Source organism: Agelaius tricolor, unplaced genomic scaffold (assembly GCF_023055355.1).
Source record: "Agelaius tricolor isolate 1412-34295 unplaced genomic scaffold, bAgeTri1.0.p SCAF_30, whole genome shotgun sequence".
NCBI lineage: Eukaryota > Metazoa > Chordata > Aves > Passeriformes > Icteridae > Agelaius > Agelaius tricolor.
In genome coordinates, this window is record NW_027269290.1 from 3503666 (window position 1) to 3525027 (window position 21362).

Below are 21362 nucleotides of genomic sequence, written 5' to 3' on the forward strand. Positions count from 1 at the left end.
TCCCCATCCTCCTGCTTTTCCCAGCAGAGCTGTCCTGCAGCTCCTCATTCCCCTTGTCCCGAGCCCCTCTGCAGGAGCCCAGCTGGCTGCAGGCTGCCCTGAGCTCTGAGCCCAGCCTAACCGAGCCCAGCCCAGCCTAACCCAGCCCAGCCCAGCCCAGCTCAGCCCAGCCCAGCCCAGCCCAGCCCAGCCAGGAGGTGACCAGCAGATGGCACTGGGAGAGGCACCGCTGGGAACTGGGCACCTCAGCTCGCCCCCACACCCTGCCCGAGCTCTGAGCTTTCTTTCACTGCCAGCCTCAGGTGTAGTTAAGAATCAGATTCAAAATAACCTCGTGCCCAGGTGCCGTGGCTGCTTCTTATCTCCTGCTGCCGCTGTCCTGGGGGAGAAATCCCTGCCTGCCTTGTGGACAGGTGATAAAAACACGGCCCCAGAGGCGGCTCCTCAGCCCTGTGAGGGGAGAGGGCTCGGAGCTGGCACAGCATTTCAGGACCTCGTCTGCTTTTGCATCTGTGTGAAGGACAGTGTGGCATTCCCTAGAAGTTCCCTAGAAACTCTACCAAGAGCAGAAGAACATTTCTCCTCCCAGCAAGACCAGGGCACTCGGGCAAGCCCTGATTTTTTGCAGGGCTGGATCCCCACGCTGCTGAGAGCCATCGAGGCAGAATGCTGCTGCTGATTATCAGCCACCAACAGAATTCCAGGACTGCAGTGTTTTATCACTGGTGTGGGGCTGTGAAAACCCTTGAGTTTTGTTTTCCTGGAGGTTTTGACTTGTGGGGACAGGCTGTTGTGCAAGGACCTATTTATAGAGATCCTTGCAGCAGCAAACTCCAACCCAGAAGGAAATCCGCTTTCCTCTTGCCCTGCTCTCCGGGACAGCAGGGCTGAGCCTGCCCACACAGGCATCTGGGGGCTCGGCTTCATGCTGAATTTGGGGGATTAGGCACGGGCAGGGTTTGGTGTGGTACACAGGGGAGTGCACAGAAACATTCAAGGGAGACTTTTTCAGCATTTCCACTCCATTTCTGGGCTTGGCATAAAGGGGACTCTTGGCACTGAGGTGACCCTGGCAGAGACATTCTGCCAGCTTCTTACACCCTTATGGCCATTTTTTCTGGGAGGAGGAGAAGGCATTACCCATCAGCCGTGCTGCCTGGGGTGAAATGGTGGCATTTGTGGTGTTTGTGAGGCCTGGCTTCTTTATCAACCTCACCTGCTGGGTTCCCTCCATCCCAGGGCCTGTTTCCAGCAGGGACAGGGAGGTGTTTGCTGCTGGTTGAGCAAGAGGAGCTTCCTTTGCTTCAGCTCCTGAATCTCCCATGAATGCAGTGGGTCAGAAGGGTTGGGGTGAGCACCTACACCCTGCTGGGTATTTGGGGTTATGCTGCTGGCAGTTCCCTCCAGCTTCCAAGTATTCCCTCAGAGTGTTTGGGCTGAAAGTGCTCTCATCCCACTGTGTCTTGAGATGGTCTGGGGAGGTCTCACCTTTCTTGATCTTGTTTCCTGGCTGCTTTTTGCTGAAAGGAAGTGCCCATTCCTGCCTGCCACTGTGGTCAGGGGTGATGTGGCTGCCCCAGTGCCAGGTGCTGTGGGATCCTGGCTGAGTCAGGCTGGTGTCCCACAGATCCATGGTGTAAGCTCAGCCTGGCTGGTCACCCTCCTCCTGGGCAAAGCTGCCCTTTCCTTTGTGCCAGGATCCATTGGAGCAATTAAACATTACCTGGGCTGGTTTCTTAGCCCTTGATGGGATTTATTTGGGTTAGTGAACCCTGTGTTCTCCTCTGGCTGGTATGCACATTATAAACCTGTTTATAGCAAGGACTATCCAGGGCAGAGGGAAGCCCAACCTGCAACCCTTGATCTGATTCAGGGTGAGGAAGCAGGTCAGGCTTTGTGTAAGAGTTGTGCTGAAAATTTGTGTCAGGAAAGCACCTGCTGACAGCCAGCACACATGGTCTCAGCTGCTTGGCCAACTCAGTCTGCCCCACATCCTCATCTCGTGGCTTCCCTTTCACACCCAGGATTTTGGTCGGTCAGGAACAGTGATCACCCCTCAAGAGGTCCCAGTTCACCAGCCAAGCTCACTTCAGGGCAATAAAAAGACTCAGTTTTTAAAAAGTCAAACCAAGTTTATTTTCACGAGGGAATATCTCCAGTAATATTTTATTCATGGCTTCCAGCTCACACAGTTCCACTGTTTGAGATTCTCTGAGTTAATATCAGTGCCATGGAGGGGGACTGAAGAGATTCCATCTGGGACACGTGGGATTAGCTCTTTTCCAGGGGACACCTCTCCAGATGAAGTGGATATGCTGCCCTGTTCCCATCCTTGTGCTGCTATTTTGGTACCTTCCAGGCAATCTGTGGGCAGGAGCCCTGCCCCTGAGCAAGCAGCTGGAGGATAATAATGCAGCTCAGAGGACCAAGCTGTAGCTTTTTGCACAGCAAGTCGCCAGGACTGCTGAAAAGCCAGATTTATGGCGAGAGGGCTGCATTCCTTCTCTGCTCGGAGCTGCAGCATCCCCACCCAGCAGCTGCGTCCCAGCCCCGCTGCAGCTCCGCCCTGTCCCAGCAGAGGGGCCTGAAATTCTGCTTCATTCTGGGGACTCCCAGCAGCCAGCTCTGGCTCTCCCTGTGCCTCTGCTCAGGGTGAAACTGGAGGGCTCCAATTTCTCTCTGCTCTCTCCCTCCCACTTCATCTGAGAAGGTGTCCTCTGCTTGCCCTCGCTCCCCGGTGGCTCGGGTCTCACAGTCTCCCTGGCAGTGAGATGGTCGTGATAATGGCCTGAAATGTCCTTCCTGGTGCAGCCCTGATCGTGTTACAGCTCCACTCCTGGTCTTGATCCTACTCACTCTGGAAAACGGCAGAGGGATCGTCCCATCTGCTCCTAAGAAACACAAAAATTAACAGCTCCCTGTCCCTTGCCAGGGGCAGAGCTCTGAGGCGTGATGCCTTCTCTCATGTCTGTTGTCAGGGGAGAACCCAGAAGGATTAGAACCTGCTCCTTTTGCCTCAAGTCTCTTCCTTACCTGTCTCCACTTTAGGACAAGATTTTAGTTGGAATCATTGGTTCACCCTATGTAAATACCCAAGAGCCCCAAAATTCCCTGACAGGGTTTGCATGTGAGGGAGTTCAGTTGATAAGGGATTATCAGATCAGAAAGAACCACCCTCTAACTCTGTTCCATGGGACAGGCTGGGAACTCGTCCAAAACAAAATGCACTTCCTGAGCAGGGGCCAAGCAGCCAAATCTGATCAGCTCCCAGGGCTCTGAGTCCACAGGCTGAGCTTGCCCCTGGCTCTGGTTCTGAACTCAAACTTCAGAACTGAGCACAAGAAAATTAAATCATGAGCTCAGATCCGTCCCATTTATACAAAAGTGTCTTCTCCCCTCCAGACCTGAGGACAGACCAGAAAAGATCAACACATTTAAACATTTTACAACTTGAATCCATCTCCTGAAAAAAAAAAAAAAAAAAAAAAAAGAACAGAATTGAACACTGAGTTGCTGCTGTGCAAACTCATTTCCCTGGTTCTCTGGAATCCTAAAGAGAGGTGGGTTCCCTGGAAGCAGGCGGCTCCATGCACCAGTGCCTGAGGCATGAAGCAATTCCTGGAAGAATGCAATTCTGGATGCTGTAAGAGAAACACCCACTGAGTTGTTTAACAATGCCATGCTGCTTTTTTGGATCCTCCACAAAAGAAGCGATGCCTCAGGAGCTCCTCCGTGGTTTTGCTGCTCTTTAAGGAAGGCAATAGACTGTATAGTTATCACCTGAAATGGGATCAAATCCCTCCCACCAAACTATACAACCTACTACCTCACCTCCACAGAGCAGAACAGATGGGTCACGGGCAGGGATTTGCTTTTCTGGCACCACCTGCCCCACACCTGGTGTAGAAGTGGACGAGCAGAGCTGAAGACCTGACTGTCTCCTTAGGAAAGACAGTAGATTGTATAGTTAGCTCAGAGGGAGGACCAGACTCCACAACTATTCAATCTACTACCTCAGCCTCAAGGACAGCTTGGGACCGTGGCAGCCTAAGGCACTGAGATGATCTTTATCCAGGCTATGAGATGATCTTTATCCAGGCACTGAGATGATCCTTATCCAGGCACTGAGATGATTCTTATCCAGACACTGAGATGATTTTTATCCATCCACTGAGATGATTTTTATCCATCCACTGAGATGATCCTTATCCAGGCACTGGGATCAGCCTTATCCAGGCATTGGCTGCTCTGTAGGTCCTGCAAGAAGGAATGAATGAAAAATCAGAATTCTTGATGGCAGGGGAGAGGACTCATATCCAGCCTTGTCCTGGAGCTCTTTCTCCTTCTTCAAACCTCCTTCAGCCCACTTGGACTGTACCTTGTGCTTGGCAATCACACCGGCTGCAGACTTCATGCACCCAAGGGTGCCCAAAAGCAGCAGCCCTGCCCTTGGAACCTGGGGCTACACACGGAGATAGCAGAGCTCTCGGGAAGCTGCAGCAGCGCCAAGCACACCCAGCCAGGCTGACCTCACCTCCTGAACACACAGCATATCTAGAACAAACCTGCCAGACCAGATAAGAGAATCCATCAATTTAGCTGCTGTGCACTCCAGGGAATTGAGCAGATTAGAAATAACTAAGTACAAGGAAGCTTTTAGGCTGCAAATGTAATGGTATCGAGTACATCAAGGCAGATCTTATTTCCTAAACAAATGAGTGCAACATGCAGCCGTGCTGTCCCTCTAATGCTGCAGCCCAGCCAAGCAGTATTAGCATGGATCTGAGACAGACTGGCTTCCCCCCAAGCCCTTGGCTCACCTTCTGAGGCTTCTTCACTCTCTGTACACCCAAATACAGAGGCGAGGTATTAATCTGGGAGTTTGAAAGGAACGTGTGAGGCTCTTTTGCAAGGAGAAGAAAGAATTCCCCTTGGAGATGAAAGAGGCCCTAACGACGAGGGAGCCACGCCAAGCAGGCTGCATGTGCAGCCCAGCACAGCCCCAAAGGATCACTTCCCATGGGAGCTCAGCAGGAGATGTCCCCAGCCTCCACAAGCATCTGCTGAGTGCTGTGGTGGGAGAGGAGGGGGCTCAGGGAGTTTCCAAAGGGATAAAAGCTGCCTAATGCTTTGTGCTTCCACAGCTACCAGGCAACAGGCAAAATAATCCCAAAGTTTTGGTCAGCTACTGTAGCTGGAATCCTTGGGAGAGTTTAGGATGGCCTCAGGTGCAAGGGTATCTCTGCAGCAGGGTTGGGAAGTGCCCTCTTCCAGAGCTCTCCGTGGGCTCTCCTCACTGGCATTCAGCACAGTCCAGGTAATTCTCTTAATTTCCTTTGCCAAACTGGTCCTTGACAGGGAATGACCCACTGTGCTGGTGTAACAGGGCATGAACAGCATCAAAACCCAACGTGGCAGAACTGGATCCTACAGCACTGGAGTGCCCAGCCCATCCCCGGTGCCAAGTGCATCCCAAACAGCCTCCTGATGGGAAATGCTGTTTTCTCCTGGTTTTATCAGCATAGAAAGTGATGCACAGGGGTTGCACATCCCTCCTCAACCAGCCAGAGGTGAGGTGAGGTGACAGCCAGGCTTTGGGGTCCATCAGGTCTGGCACTGCTCAGCTCCTTGGGGACAGAAGGGTTAGTTTAAACCAAAATGTTTCAGCTTCCCAAAAATTAAGCTGCTGCCACATGCACCAAGCAAAAGGGTGGCAAGAAAACCAGCAGATGCTGCACTGGTCAGGGACTGGGAGGGTGGGTGGTCTAGATGAGTCCTGGGTGATGCAGAGAGGCAGAGGATGCTTGTCTTCTCCAAGGAGACTTTTAGCAACTCGCCTGGAGGAATAATTTTTCCTGATTCCCAGTCTGGTGGTTTATATTACTTTAACCACATAAGCCAGATGTATCAGGCAGGCATTTCAAAGGTCACTCTTGATGCCATTGCAGACAACAGGCATTTGGGTATATCTCAAACTGTTGGTGGAAAATTACATTAAATAACTCTGAGCTCACATAGATGTAATTATACATGGAGAGAGAAAAAAAAAAAATCCCTTCTGACTTCTATAAGTAAACCTGAAAACAGAAGACTTAATTATAATAATTGTCTTAATGAGTATAGGTTTTGGGAATACCCAGCTGCTGAGTCTGGAATCCTGATTTTAGCAGGATCTGTGAAGAAAGGAGTCAAACAGGAGGATTTATGGATCAAACAGGGGGATTTTTTTATGCCCAGTAAGGATGACTAAGAGCATCCTACCCTTAGTATCACTGTCACACTTGTTTGTCCTACACAAATTGCAATGACAGGAATTCCCTCTCCTCATGGCCCAAGGTCTAAACCATCAAGACAAAAGACAAGGAAGGAAGGAGATGTGCCCAAATTTGCCTGGATGTGATGCAGCTATGCAAAATTCTGGATTAAACAGCCAACAGGGTCTGTAGGGGTCAGAGACCCACACCCAAAGCTTCTCACTGCCTTCTCACATTAAACCCAAGATTTTTTGGATCCTTGATTGCCAAGAACCTCTTCAAAAAACATCACTTTCTGTGCACGCCTTAAGGCAGTGGCCCTGTAATTTCCACTTTCCAGATTCATAGAAATCCCTCAAAATTGATAAAATCTGATTTCTGTGAAAACACTTCATCTGTTTCTGCAAGCCACTGCATGAAGGTCCCTGAGCACAGAGTGTGTCACTACATGGTCCCACTGTCTATGGGTGCTTGGAGGGGTGAGGAAAATTGGGAGGTAAAGGGTATTTTTTCACAGCAAGATCCTCCAGGCTGCAATAAAAATGGCATTTCCAGTCCAGCTTTCAGACTTGTTTTTGGGATCCAAGTGACCTAAACTGCTCCTCGTTTATCAGGGCTCAGGGCGGCTTGTGATGACCCCAGCAGAAAACCCAAGACGCCGTCCCCCAAATTCTGAAACATCTTTGCACCAGAGATTGCTGAGCATGGCCAAATGTCTGCATTTAAAAGGAGCCCACCTCGGAGAGGAGCTGGAAAGGCTCCGAAGCCTTGAGGAGCTGATCTGGTTCATTAAGGAGCACTGAATGCAATGGAAGAGGGGGGAGGAGGAAACCAGAAAACAACAAAGTCTCTGCTTTAAAAGCTGACACCACTTTCAGCCTTTGTGTCGGTGCCGAAACGTGCCAGGGACAGGGAGGGCTTCTCAGTGGGAAATCAGGACCCTGAGTCTCCAAGAGGATTTTCAGCCTCCTGGAGCTGGGGCAGAACCAGCCCCGGCTCCCTGGAACGGCGGCGTTGGCACAAAATGGCCGAGTGTGGCCATTTTGTTCTCTTGGCTTCGTGTCCTCCCAACCTGGCTGGAAAAACAAAAACCCAAACAGACCAAAATAAAATAAAATAAAATAAAAATCAAACCAAAAATAAGCGAAAAGAAGGGTGGAAGGTTTTCAGTAACTCCCCAATATTGTGGGGACCCACAGCGCCAATTGGAGCTGCTGATCCGGCCGGCAGCGAGGAACCCGCTCACACAAAAAGCAGAAAACAAACCAAAAACCCATCTTGGACACACCCTGTGCCACGGGAAAGCAGTAAAAAATGACATTTGCCAAACTAGCCATGAAGACAAGTTGTTTATAACTTCTCCCAGGCCAGGCAAACCTCTCAGCAAAGCAAGGCCAACCACCTTCGCAAACACCCCATCCTAAAGTCAATATTAAATATCACACTTTGAAACAATTAATCAAAGACACCCTGAATAGGGAAAGAGAAATGGAAGTAAAAATATTTACAGTTCAATGCTGCAACAGCCCGTGGCTCTCAGCAATGCTTTTACTCCACACACTTTTAATGACATAGGGAATATTTCACATCAATTTTGTCATCGCATTTATTATTAAGCAATTAGCAGGCATCTTTATAAACAATTGCTCATCACTAAGGGGTTGTCTTGAGTCCTATCAGATGTTTCTAAACATCTGGATCATTATTAATGAATCTGATATTGTTATCTATAATGCAGGCATCTGTAACTTGCTTGTTGTATGACTTATCCTTTATTAACCCTTCCTAAATGCATTATTAAAGGCGGCCATAAAGGTAATGCTTTTTCTAAATATTTTCCTAAATTTTTCTAAATATTTTCTAAGTATTTTCCTTCTAAATTTGTATATACCTCACCCTCTCCTGAAGCAAAAAAAAGTCCCAGAATTTTTGTCATAAAAGATAGCCGCTACTGATATTTCACAGCGTAATTTCATTAAATACTAAAAATAAGGCTTATTTTTACCTGTTCTGCACTCAATTCTATAGGCTAACTCAAAAATCGAAAGAAAAACCTTTTTTTTTTTTCTGTAACACTCTATAAAACTGTTCTATTAATACTGCTAACCTTCTCAATGATGAGTTCATAAGCTGCTCATGAAAGGTGTGCAGGTAATGTCCACCTCTAATGTAGATTTGGACCAAAACATTAAATTTGCACCGTGAAGCACCCGCCCAGCGCCCGCCCGTGCAGCCCCGGCTCCGGGACCACCGTGGCCCTGCCATTCTCTCTATTGTCTGCTTGCAAACAAGCCAAGGGGATATGGAGGCAAATCAAATACCTTTCTGTGCAAGGAAAGCCATTTTTCACCTCTTTCTGCTCTCCTTCCCAGCTCCGCTCTGCAAGTGTCTGCTTCTCTCCACATGTCTGGAAAGCCACTCAAGGAACAGCAGGACGATCATTCCGGCACCTTATCAGAGCCTGATCCCCCCCCGTGCCACAGGGCAGGGATCTGCTCCTCAGAGTGTCCACAAACAAAGTGACGTGGCTACTAACTCCAAGACATCCAGGCTACTGAAGGAAATGCAGAATCGCTTAAAAAAAAAAAAAAATTCACTTTTTATTTGGCGCATTTTCTTGTGTTTTTGCCCCGCTTCTGCGCAAAATTTTACGGTAACGCCACCAAGTTGCTTTAAACTTTCAAGGCGTGTTCCTGTGGATGGTGTTTCTGTTGTGTATCACACCTTAACGCGTGCAGGATACACACAGAGTGCAGTAAACAGCTTGTGAGCACAGTACAGCTCCAGCCTTGGGAGAAAAGCAAGGGCTTAAAAAGCCAAGAACAGCTATTGCTTTAAATATTTAAATTAAGATGTTTTTATTCCGGAGATGAAAACTTTCAAGGCAAGAAGGCAATAAACAAAAAAAATCCCTAAAAAAATATCCTCCGGATTACATCAGCTAAATCCAGGCAGTGCCAGCTCGGTGGAAAGGTCAGATCCCGTGGCACCAAAAACAAGAGGACACACAACAGGTTAAAACGCTACCGTCCGGCAGTGACCGGCTCTGGTCATACCAAGCCGATGTGTAAAACCATCCGCCCGTCCAAAAACAAATTAAGACAACAGTGCTCTCTGGTACTTTATAAATCCAGAAGAAAGGAGGGCTGTTTTATTGAATATAGCGAACAAACCTTTCCGTCCGGCTATTCCGTGCAGCCCTGCGGCTCTGCGTGCACCGAGTAGCCCTTACGCTGCTCATACAAAAGCTCAGTTTGGCAATTCCAGGCATTTTCAGAGCTCAACATACGCCAAAACTACCCACTCTCTGCCTCTGCCTTTGGTCTCATTCCAAAATGTCCTTTTTTTTTTTTTCTCTTTTTTTTTTTTTTCTTTCCCTTTCTCTCTCTTGCTACAGCCGGTGCCACGTAGAGACGGGAGAGTTGGGCTCGGACATGGCCGCAGCCTCCAAAAAAGAGCCAAGTCCCAGCGTCCCGGCTTCTCCCTTCCAGACGGGAAACAAAATGGCCATGGAGCAGCCATTTTGTTTGCTGCGGGATGGGAGGGAGAAGGGAAGGGAGGGGAGACGCAGGCCAGGCGGGAAGGATGAGGGGGGAGAGGGGAGGGCGTCGATTCGGCAGGAACCCAAAAGCTCTGCAGCCATGCCCGGGCGCGTCCTCCTTCCTCCTCCACAGCAGGACTGAGCCGGAGGGATGGACGCAGGGTTGGATTTCCAGCCCTCCCAAGATGGTTGAGCCTGAGTTGTCTGGCCTGACACGGGTGACATTTCCCTCCCTGGGCCAGGCTGGCACCTCCATCCTGCCCGCGGGGTCCAGCCCGGCTGCTGCCGGGCTCTGCGAGAGCTCCCGAAGGGAGCCGGGCAGGAGAGCGGAAACCAACGCAGCAACGTCAAACTCCTGAACTTCCCTGGGCAGGAAATGGTGTAAATAACACCCGCAGAGAGGGGGAGAGGAACCCGCCTTGGGGACAGCGCGGCCTCCACAGCCCGGATCCCAACGGCACCCGCAGGAGCAGCAATCCCAGCAGCTGTCCCGGCTTTCCCTGCTCGCTCTCGCTCCCGCCAGGACGAGCCTGCCTCGGAAACAGAGGCTCTCTCCAGCAGCACCTTGTGCCCACAAAAAGCCTCCACAACTTTTGTCTTGCTGCCCTTCCACGGAGCAGCACCACAGCTGCCCATCCCATGGCTTGAGGACCCAGAGCCTCTCACTGGACCCTCTTTCCCAACAGCACAGGGCTGAAGTCCCAGTTACATCCAAAGAGACACCCAGATGAATCCCACCCTCCACCATGGGCGTTACGTTCCTCCAAATCCTCACCAAAACCAATGACAGGTTTTTAGAGCAAGGCAAACACCTCACAAACCTGTCTGGGAATGAATACCCAGCATGGGAAGACCTTTAGGAAGACACAAATCAAACAGCCCCTGGGCTGTCTGCTTGTGTAGATGGGACAAGCTGTGAAAATCAGAAATATTCCAAGATTTAGGACTGGTAGGATCTCCCCATTAGAAGTCCTATCCCTTAAGGATGCAGGGAACTGGAAATGCCAAACCCAGCACAGCTGTGAAGCTGTTAAAGGACCTGTAGGAAAATCCTGTAAGAAGGTTGTCAATAGGATGAGGCACTTTGTGCCATATTTACATGGGATAAATTTAAGCACAGGAGGCTGGACCTGCTCAGATTTCTCAAGCCAGTGAGGAGGGTAATTTCTCTGCAGAGTAATTCAGAGCAGAAGCATAATGGCAACACCTTGAATTATCCTGTGAAAAAAGTTAAATCTTTAGATCTTTTTTAATAACCACTATTCCTCACTGCAATTTCTGGCAGAGTAACCTAAGATCTCCAGGTGAAAATTGTTATGGATTTATTAGTCATTTGTTGTGATTGATTAGGCTTATTAAAATGTCCCTAAAAGTAAGTATCACCTGTAACAAACTCCACTGAGAGCCTGCTCAGGATATCCTGATTTCTGCGATGGGTTTGATGTGGAGCCATGTGACCCCACAGGTGGGTTTGTGCCCTTTGTATTAACCTCAAAGTCTGGGAATTTTGAAGGAATTTGAGAGATCCAAGTCTGGTTTATTTTACTAGGCTTTAAGAAGACAAGGCTTGCTTGAAAGCCTGTGCATGGAGAGAATAGTGCATCTCTTGTGGAATACTCTCCCAGGAAAACCAGCAAGACAGGTTGGAGAATGATGATCAAAGGGCTCTAGATGTGCATAGGAACAGATCAAGAATGGCCATGTGCAGCATTTCAGGCTGAAGCTAAGAGTGAAAACCAACTTCAGCTGCTCTGGCACCCAATATTCTCTTCTAGAAACCTCCAACAACCCGAGGAGCTCTGTTTTTACTCTTATTCCAAGTGGAAAGGAACAGAGCAGGATGAGACACATTTACAAGATACATTTGGAGTGTTTTGCCTTTCCCAGTAACAGCTCCCCTACATCAGCAGCACCTTCCTGGTGGTCCTGAGATGGAGAAATATGGAACTGGGGACATGCAAGGGGCTGGGGCTGCTCAGTCTATCAACAGCACACCCAGAGCTGCATGTAGCCCCTCAGCACTAGCTGGTTATTCAACAAATCTTAGTCAAATTAGGGGGGGAAAGATGGAAATACAGAGAATAAGAAATGGGGATTTTTTGGGAGGCTGATGGAGGGGAAAGTGTCTGATGCATCAGGAAGAGAATGAGACCAGGAATGCACAGGTTTTGTGGACCTGGGAGGGAGCTGAGATGGTTTGTGTCAGGAGAGGGAGGTGTGAACATGATTAAAATGCTGGAGCTTCACAAAGGACAAGGGAGGAGTTGCTGAACAGGGATATTTTTGTAGCCTCCAATCTGGGCTGCTGTGGGCTCAGCAAACTGGTGGTGGATTAAGCTGTGGTCATGAAAGGAGTCCCTCCTACAGGACAGGCCACTTGCTTTGGTGCCTTCTGCCTCTGTGACCTCAGCAGTCCCTCATTCCAGGCACTCCCTTGACATTCCAGCCTTGAGCAGGGCTGTGGCTGCCTGGGCTGCTGGAAGCCAGCAGACTGATAAGGCACACGTGGCCCCATAATGAAACCCTGTGAGATTCCCCTCCTCAGGGATGGATCCCTGCACGCAGGAGTTGGTTCTCATTCCTCTGCACACACATCCTTGCTGCTGAGAATTGATTTATTTGAGAGCAGGCAAAAAGCACAGGGAGCTTCAGGTCAGAGCTGGGTGGAGAGAACAAGCTTCTCCTTTCTGTTTGGGATCAGGGCTCGTGAAAAAGGGTCTGTGGCATTGTCATGGGTCTGGCAAGCCAAAGAACCGTACCCTTGTGCTTCAGCTCAGGGTTTTTCCCAACCACGCTGCAAAGCTGTGTAAATCAGCTGCTCATCATCATGTGTTGGAGGTGAAGGGCTTCCTCAGCATCGAAGTTTCCCCTCTGGTTGTTTGTCTGAATCTCTTCAGGAATTATCCCTCTGGTCTGATCCCATCCCAGCGAGCCTGTACAAACACAGCCCCACTGCCATTCCTGTGTGCTCTCTCCTCCCCACACTGGCCATTTGCTCATGAAATTTAGAGTAGATGAAGATCTGAGTGAAAAGCCGAGGTAGGTGAGAAAAATTTCCTTGAAAATGAGGTGAAGTGGTTTTGGCTTTATTCCTTAGTTGGTGCATTTGGGTGAAGCAAATTGCCTCCTCTGAGTATTTGGACAGATTCAGTTCCTCTCAGGTTTGTCCAGGGGTACCTTCCCTCACTGGGCCTGAGCACTCTCTTGGGAATTTTTAGGACTCCTCCATTTCTGCCTCGAGTAAATTATGTGCATAAGGCAGCAGCAGTCACACAAAATCACTTGGGACAGAAAAACCCAGACTTAACAGCTGCATTGCTAAGCTTCTGCATGCAGTCTTAGTGAGTCACTTTGCCTGTTTCCTCCTTTGGGAGACAGATATTCCCTACCTGGGATGCTGAGAAGGTTATTAGTTAATGTACTAATTAACCAAATGTGCTTTGAACAATAGAATTGCTCGAGGCAGTGGATCTCATGAAGGTCTAAGTCTAACACTGGCTTTAACAAGATTGGGCTCCCAGTTCTTATCAGCTGGGACACCTTGCCCCTGGCTAGGGAGAGAAGAATTGAACTCCTATACATTATTCATACTGTTGGCACTCCTGAAGCACAAAGGACTGAGTCCATCCAAGCTCTTTCCTGCTCCCACCACGGATGAAGATGGAGCTGCCACATCACAGACCAAGCTCTGGGGCTCCAGAAAAACCCCAAGCCACGGTTTTGACAACATTGCTGACCCCTTTAGTACATGCCCAGCAGTCTGTGACCCACATCTCACCCTGCTCTGGAGCTCTGCTCTCACCCAGGGCAGCTTCTCCTCTCTCTTCCAGAAGATGGATGGTGGCAGAGAACTCCCTGAAGTGAGAGATGCCTTCTCTGTCCATCTCACTGACCCATCCCAGGCTGGATTTGGAGCTGCAGCTGCCACAAATCCTGCAAGCCAAACCAGTTGAGGCTTTGGCCAGTCCTGAGCTCATCCAAAAGCCATTTTGTGCAGCTTCAGGCACCTAAGGTGTCTGTTGAGGCAACTGAACAGGGAAGTCAAAACCCATAGTGGAGATTTCCACTGAAAGGTTCCAATAGAGATGTAACCAATGGAGCTGATGAAGGCTGTTTGCCTTGAATTCATGTTTGGGATGAATACAACAATCCTGCTCTGCCTGCACTGCCTCAGGGTGCCAAAGTTACCCCTTAAGAGTGACACTGTCCCCAGGCTGGGGGCGCTGGAGGAAGAGAAATTGTGACAATTTAGATTACTCAGGGAACTGAGTTTGATTCCCAAATGTGAAACTAAATTCTCCTTCCACACCAGCCCTGCAAGCTCTGAAACCCTGCAGGTTTAGCTGCTTCCTCCCCAGCTGGAACAGAAAATGCCAGGCAATGTCACAGCTATTCCTTGTGTGTCACATTTACACAATGCAAAGACCAAATGGAAAGAAGCTGAAAATCATAATTAGGCAAGCAAGAACCTACAGTCTGAAAAATTCATCCCTCTTTAGTCTAGTCTGAGGCAGGTATTGTATGAGACTCTGAGGAGCTGAGTTTTCAGAGCTGCATTTTCAGAACTGAACTGCTTCTGAAAGCAGGGCCCCTAAAATAAGCAAGATTAGCAAATGTTCCCACCTCCAGCAGTTCTGACGATGACACCAACAGACAGATTTTCATCACCCTTTTGGCTGAGCCCTTCTGGAACTGTGGACACATTTTCTACAGGCAGAATCCTTTCTAAAGCTCCCCCTTTGCAACATAGCAACTGTACAGATTCCAAACTGCAGCCAAGTTTGACCACAGATCCAGCTCTCAGCCCTCTCTGTGGATGCAAAAATGCTTTGGAGAAACAATATCAATATGGCTTTGCTAATTGATGGTCTTGTGCTGGCTTTGACCCATCAGTTGATTGACCATCCTCAACTGTCATTTCCTAAACCCATTTTTTTCCTGCTTGTTTATCTTCCCCAGCCTTGTGTGCACACAGCCACCACCCAAAAAACCTCTGTCCAGGGACTGGGATTTGTCACTCCTATTTCAGTAGCAGCAGAGCACAGAACAATGCAGGGCCTATGCAAACAAGTACTGCTGTTTTCTTTTGCTTTTCATTTATTCCTTATGGTAAATCAGTGCATTCCAAACCAAACAAAAATCAGAAGATTTAGGACCCAAAGAGCAGCCCAGGGGCTGAGGACAGGTTGCATTTAGAAATGAAGCAACAAGTAGCCCTTGAAAGCAAATGAAATGTTTAACCTGTGCTGCATTCCTGAGATTGTTCCTGCTGTAATGACACTTTGGCAGGAGCTCAGGTGCCCTGAACACCACACATGGGGGAGGACTGGGCTGTGCATGTGAACTCCCCTGGGCAGGGACAACTTTTATCTTCATGTGGACAGCATTTGGTGTGGCAGATCCCCAGGACACTCCAGTGCCCACCAGTAAGAGCCATTTCAGTGGAAGCTGACACTGTTTGGATATACAGGACACCAGGACTGGGATTTGTAACTCTGAGTTTTGTCCCAACTCTGTCACCAAGCTGGACCTTTCAGAAGACCCTAAAGGACCATGCACACTTCAGCCACTGCACTACAAAAAACCCCACTGATCCACACACCAGCTCCTCTTTTGATTTCATTTCAGCCCAGGCCCAGTGCATTACCTGACACTTGTACCCACTGCAGGGCTGTCATGGTTTTTGCATAGTTGGGCAAAATAGCCAAGGAAAAGAAGCTGAAATGAGCCCTGGGGATCCTGCACAGCACCCATCAACTTTCCCAGTGTTCTTGCAGAGCAGGACTGAGAGCTCAGTCCCTCTCCTGACCATGAGGGGCCCTGTATGTCCTGTGCTCAGCATCCCATGGGATGAACAAGGCTTTGAAGCCAGGCAGCCCAACATAATCCACCTTTACCTGCGTGTGGCACAGCTGAGCTGGGATGAGCAGGCAGAGTCTGGAAAGCTGAGCTTATCTGTGTGTCACAGCCATCCCTTTGAACTGCTCCAAGCCCTTGAGAGCAGCCACCCTCCCTCCTGCCAGAGCAGTGGCTTTTCCTGGATGCCAGGCTCCATCCAAACAAGACACCCAAGGCCAAGGGAGGCTGGCACAAAGGTGAGCTGGCGGGAATTCCTGCACTGGAGGCCCCGCTGCCTCCCAAAAAATCAACCTCTGACACCCCCTGCTCCGGAAGGTTGCCCCAGCAGGCTCGAAAATGCCCCACGGTGAAAAAAAAAGGACAAGGGGAGGAAGAAAAGGGCTGGGTGCTGCTGTTTGGGACCATGGCCGTGCTGGCTGCAGCTCCTCCAGGGCTGCCCCAGCCCAGCAGGGAGAGGAGCAGGCACTGCCTGGGCTCAGAGCAAGCCTTGTTCCCATCCTGCCTGAGTGGCTGTGGCAGACAGGGATGGAAACAGTGCCCCAGAGGCATCTGCCTGCAGTGGGGCAGACAGGGATGGAAACAGTGCCCCAGAGGCATCTGCCTGCAGTGGGGCCATGGCAGGGATGAACACAGTGCCCCAGAGGCATCTGCCTGCAGTGGGGCCATGGCAGGGATGAACACAGTGCCCCAGAGGCATCTGCCTGCAGTGGGGCAGACAGGGATGGAAACAGTGCCCCAGAGAGGCATCTGCCTGCAGTGGGGCCATGGCAGGGATGAACACAGTGCCCCAGAGGCATCTGCCTGCAGTGGGGCAGACAGGGATGAACACAGTGCCCCAGAGGCATCTGCCTGCAGTGGGGCAGACAGGGATGAACACAGTGCCCCAGAGGCATCTGCCTGCAGTGGGGCAGACAGGGATGAACACAGTGCCCCAGAGGCATCTGCCTGCAGTGGGGCGTGCGTGGCTGATGCACAAGGATGAACAGATGGGTTGATTACACAGGGAGAAATGGACACTAATCATATCCAGACTCACCAGCTGCAGGATTTCCTCCTGAGCCCTGGAGTACAGGAAGCCCGTACCTGCTCGGTTATCCTGTCTGTGCTCATTAGGCCCTCCCCCGCCCTGGGAACCGCAGCTCCGCTGATCCCCCGGGCAGGGAGGGCCGGGACGGCAAAGCTGAGATGCAGATGGGAGCTCCTACCGTGCTCGGGCTCGGCTGGACCAGCCCCGGGGCAGGGCAGCTCCTGCACAGCCCGGCCCCATCAGCCCAGCTCTCCCTGCTCTCTGAGTTTGTGGCCAGGCTCTTCTTTTGCTGCTGCCTCTCTGAAGAGCCAGGAGGATTTCGGGGTTAGCAAGGCCAACAGCAAAGACTGTTGGGTTTGACACATCATTCACTGCGTGTCTCCTCATCTCTGCTGAGATGCAGCTGCCCCTAGGGTGGGGTTTGGTGTGTGGCTGTTGGGGACAGGGAGAGAAGGAAGTTTTGTGGATTTAAAGCAGCAGAAGCAATTCCCTACCACACTGTGGGATGACTGGCCAGACTGAATTGAGAGGTGATGTTGGAAACCTCAGCTGTGTTATATCTGGACACTGAAACATGCCAAGTGGATGGGTTTCATCACCTGCTTGGATTTTGTGCAGTGCCACCTTGGAGGAAGGAGCAAAGCCCTTCTTTTATCCATGTCCCTCTGCATTCATCCCAGCTCTCTTCAGAGGCAGCAAAGTCTCCCCACTTTGGATGTCCCAGGCATCCTCCCTGTGGGGCTCCTCAGCTCCAGGGGTCTTAGCCCAGCCCTGCTCCCACAAACTGGAGCTCTGGGAGCAGATATGCAGACACTAAAGCCATCAATCACATCGGCATCAGCAGCTGCCCCGACTTTTGGTGGAGTCTCTGTGAGGCGTTTCCTGCTTGGGAATTTGTTGCTCTGAGTTGGGATTTTGGGACTTTCTCTCCTTGCATGCCCAGGGTACCTCCACTACCAGCCTGAGCTCACCTTTCTGTTGTCAAAATTGATGCAAAAGCAAATTAAGCTGCTCCCACCTTGTGCCTGCTCCCCATTCAGATTCACTCTGGCTCATGTGCCAGGATGCCACATGCTGCCCCACAACCTCCCTTTCCCTCATTAGAGCTGATGCCCAGTGCCAGGCAAACCCAGACTGAAGGATGGGAGAACCTGAACTCTTGGTGTTACTCCCTGAAGCTCCCAGGCCTTGCAAAGCTGCTTCAGGTCTTCACACCTGGCAATAAAACATCAGCATGGGCCATCCTGTGAGTCCACACCAGACCTAAGACTGAGATAAAGGTGGCTGTGGCTGCCCTGCAGAGCCCTCCAGCTGGGGGGAAGAGGAAGAGGAGGAAGGAGAAAGGAGGAGGAAGCACAATGCTTGTTGTGGTCTTGCAGATGAGGAGAAACCTGCCCAGCCCTGCAAGAGCCAGGGATGCACGGCCACCTCCCTTGGGCAGCAGGATGGTGATGCTGGCAGCAAGCACAGAGGGGAAAAGCAGTGCTGGGGGAAAACCCTGGTGTGGGAATGAGCAGGAGAGGTTCAGTGAAGCCACCCCCAGGGTGATATTTGGTTGCCATCACCTCAGCAACACAGCCCCCACCCCTCTGACTGCACAGAGCTCGCCTCATGCAGTGTTGGTTGTGTCTTTGCTGGGCTATTTCTCTCACATTTCCTGTGGCCAGGACTATCTGGAGAGCAGCCCTAGCATGCCAAACCCTGTGTGTCTCGTGGGCTTTCCAGCTGCAGGGCCAGACAGCACAGCTCAGTGCCCATGAGCAGCCCTACAATAACAAACTGGTCACCTCCTGTGTCCTCCCAGACCTCACCTTTCACAGAGCCAATCCTCACCAAAGTTAAACAGTAGCTATGAGCAACTCCAACATAAAAAAAAACAGTACCACAGAAAAAAAGGTAGAGAAAATAGGAGAGGTGGCAGAGAGAGAAAAACACTGCAGGGGGAAAAAGAAATGGTATTGATTCTTCTGAGGCCCAGCTGTGGGGTGGTACAGAGGGTGAGTCTGATCTGGCTGTGCTTGGACACCATGTTCCCCATGGAGCCTGCCAGCATCAGCTCTCCCCTGGATGGGCTTCTACCAGGATCTCATGAAATTTGTATCCCCAAATCCCTTGGAACAATTAGTGGAAAGGCTGAGGGTGGAGCTCACAGAGGTCAAATTAGTCTCATTGCCTTTTACCCCTTGTTCCCCACCAGAAGTGGTTCCTGGAGTGGTGAAGCTGCTCAGCTTCAACATGGATGGTCCAGCATGGGGGAACCTTTGCCCCTCAGCTCTGGCCTGTGGAGACACAGAGCTCAGCATTTTCTGCAGCTGTAAATCAGGCAGTTCTCACCAATAGAAATTTTGCTGTGAGTTGTAAGGGATTAAAAAAAAAAAAAAAGAGGAAAAAGAAAAAGGAAATCACAATTCAAACTCTGCCTTGGCCAAACTTGGTCCTTTTAAGGAAAGGAAATTACCCAGAGCCACCCTCGAGAAACCTGGGGGCCTGATCCTGCTGTGAGGAATGTCTGTGCAAATCCAGAGTGGCTCTGCTGCCTGCTGGGGGTTACAGCAGCTGAACGAGGCTCCAGCCTCAGAGCAAAGCTCCTGGTCTCCTGCCAGGAGATGGAGCAGAGCTCACACCAGAGCAGCCTGAGAGCAAACTGGGGATTTAGAGGCAATAAACAGCAGAAAGATCTGACTCCCCCTTTCAAGAATTCACCCTTTCTGCTGAGCCATGTTCTGGAAGCACGAGCCCTGTTGTGCTGTGAGCTGTGGAATAAAACAGCTGTGTCCCTTGGCTGGATGGCTCTTCCAGGGGTGCCAGATGTTTTGCTTAGGACACGTCAGAAGAGCCTTGCTTGAGTTCAGACTTTTTTTCCTCTCAGGCTGCTTGTAGGAACTTCAGTGGGGTTTTGGTTTTTTTTTTAATATTTGTTCTCCACCACATTTTCACAGGAAAGCAATAGGGATTGGGAGCAAATTGGGAAAGGTCTGGTTTCACCCCAGCCCCTCTTTGTATAAATAATCTGCAAGGGAAAAGCTGAAATAATGAGTAAAACACTTGTGCTGCCTTTTTACTGGAATTAAGGGTCTGGATGCAACCCACTGTGTCCACGTGCTCTGCTGAAGAGACCATCCTGGCACATTTTGGGGGTCAGACCCCACAAATGCCTGACTGCCCCCAGCTCCCACAATGTGGGGATTTCAGCTGCCAAACCAGCCACGGGGTGTTGTGGAAACAGCACAACAAGCAAGGCCCAGGACAGGAGCCCAGAGTCCCAGCCACCAAACCAGGGTGCATGAGGCCATTGGGTCAGGAAGGTGTGAAATGCCCAGGACACCATCTCTGGGAGGCTGTCACCATCCTGGTGGGAAGGCATTTTTGGGAATGTCCCCAGGGCAGGGCTGCTACAGCCAGTGCAGGCTGCTGGGTTACGGAGGCACAGAAGGGCCGCAGCATTCGGGTGCTTTGTAGCCAGTTTGAAGGTTTTACTGTAGGGCCATGCGTTGCTCACTGAAAAAGGGGTTTTTTTTTCAGAGAAAGAAGGAGGAGCAGGGAGGCTGGGCAGCAGGGAAGAGGAGGAAAAATTTGGTGAAGGAGGAGGGGTGGCTTCCATGGCTCCGAGCGCCTGCGGAGTGCACGGCAGCCAGGAAGGAGGACCCTGCCCTGCAAACAAGCTGCTTTTGTTGTGTCCCAGCCAGGCCTAAATTAAGTTTGACAGAAAGAGGGCATATTCCCCCACGCTGGGGCAAGCCCTGGGCTCGGGCAGGGCTGGGCCACCCTGCGGAGGGAGCCTCGGCCGTGCCAAACCTCGCCCCGGTGCGAGGCGCGAACCTGCACGAGGCCGGAGGAGCCGCAGGGCCCGGGAACATCCCGAGCCTTCACGGGGCTTCCTCCAGCAGAGGCTGGGAGCACCCTGAGCCTTCATGGGGCTTCCTCCCGCAGAGGCTGGGAGCACCCTGAGCCTTCACGGGGCTTCCTCCAGCAGAGGCTGGGAACACCCTGAGCCTTCATGGGGCTCCCTCCAACAGAGGCTGGGAACACCCTGAGCCTTCATGGGGCTCCCTCCAACAGAGGCTGGGAACATCCCGAGCCTTCCCGGGGCTTCCTCCAGCAGAGGCTGGGAACACCCTGAGCCTTCACAGGGCTTCCTCCACCCTGAGCCTGGGAATATCCCGAGCCTTCATGGGGCTTCCTCCAACAGAGGCTGGGAACACCCTGAGCCTTCACGGGGCTTCCTCCACCCCGAGCCTTCTCAGGGCTTCCTCCAGCAGCACCCGGCCCAGCCCCGAGGCCGCCGTGGCTCCAGGAAAAGCCGCCTCCAGAGTGCCCCGTCCCGCCCCGCTGCCGGGCATCTCCCAGCCCCGTGCCTGCCCGGGCACGCCGTGCCAGCGTGGGGAACCAGCCAGCTTCTAAACAGTTAATGCTGACAAAACCAGGCGGCTTGAGTTCCCTCCTTCCCAGACCGCTCCTGGTGGAACTCACCCCCTTCAAATGAAATGAAATAAAATGATCCTCCTGCTCTGACCTCGCCCCGCTGTCCTCCCCGCTGTCCTCTCGTCCTCCCTGTCCGTGCATCCGCTCTTGCCGTGCCCCCACCCTGCGCTGGCGCTGCCGGGAGTGCCCGTGCCCAGCGTCTCCCACCACGTTTGCTCCGGCTGCCATGTTGAATTGCAAATCCGACATGATTCGACAC

At 51.1% G+C, this 21362-nt stretch overlaps 1 long non-coding RNA gene across 1 annotated transcript; it reads right to left on the bottom strand.

Annotated features, from left to right (window-relative positions):
• Positions 1-2111: 2111 nt before the first annotated feature.
• LOC139601396 (uncharacterized) lies at positions 2112-10470 on the bottom strand. The gene is made up of 3 exons (XR_011682893.1): positions 9428-10470; positions 8576-8828; positions 2112-4257 (listed from the first exon to the last, which is right to left on the bottom strand). It is a non-coding gene; the product is annotated as an uncharacterized lncRNA (long non-coding RNA).
• Between the last annotated feature and the right edge of the window lie 10892 nt (positions 10471-21362).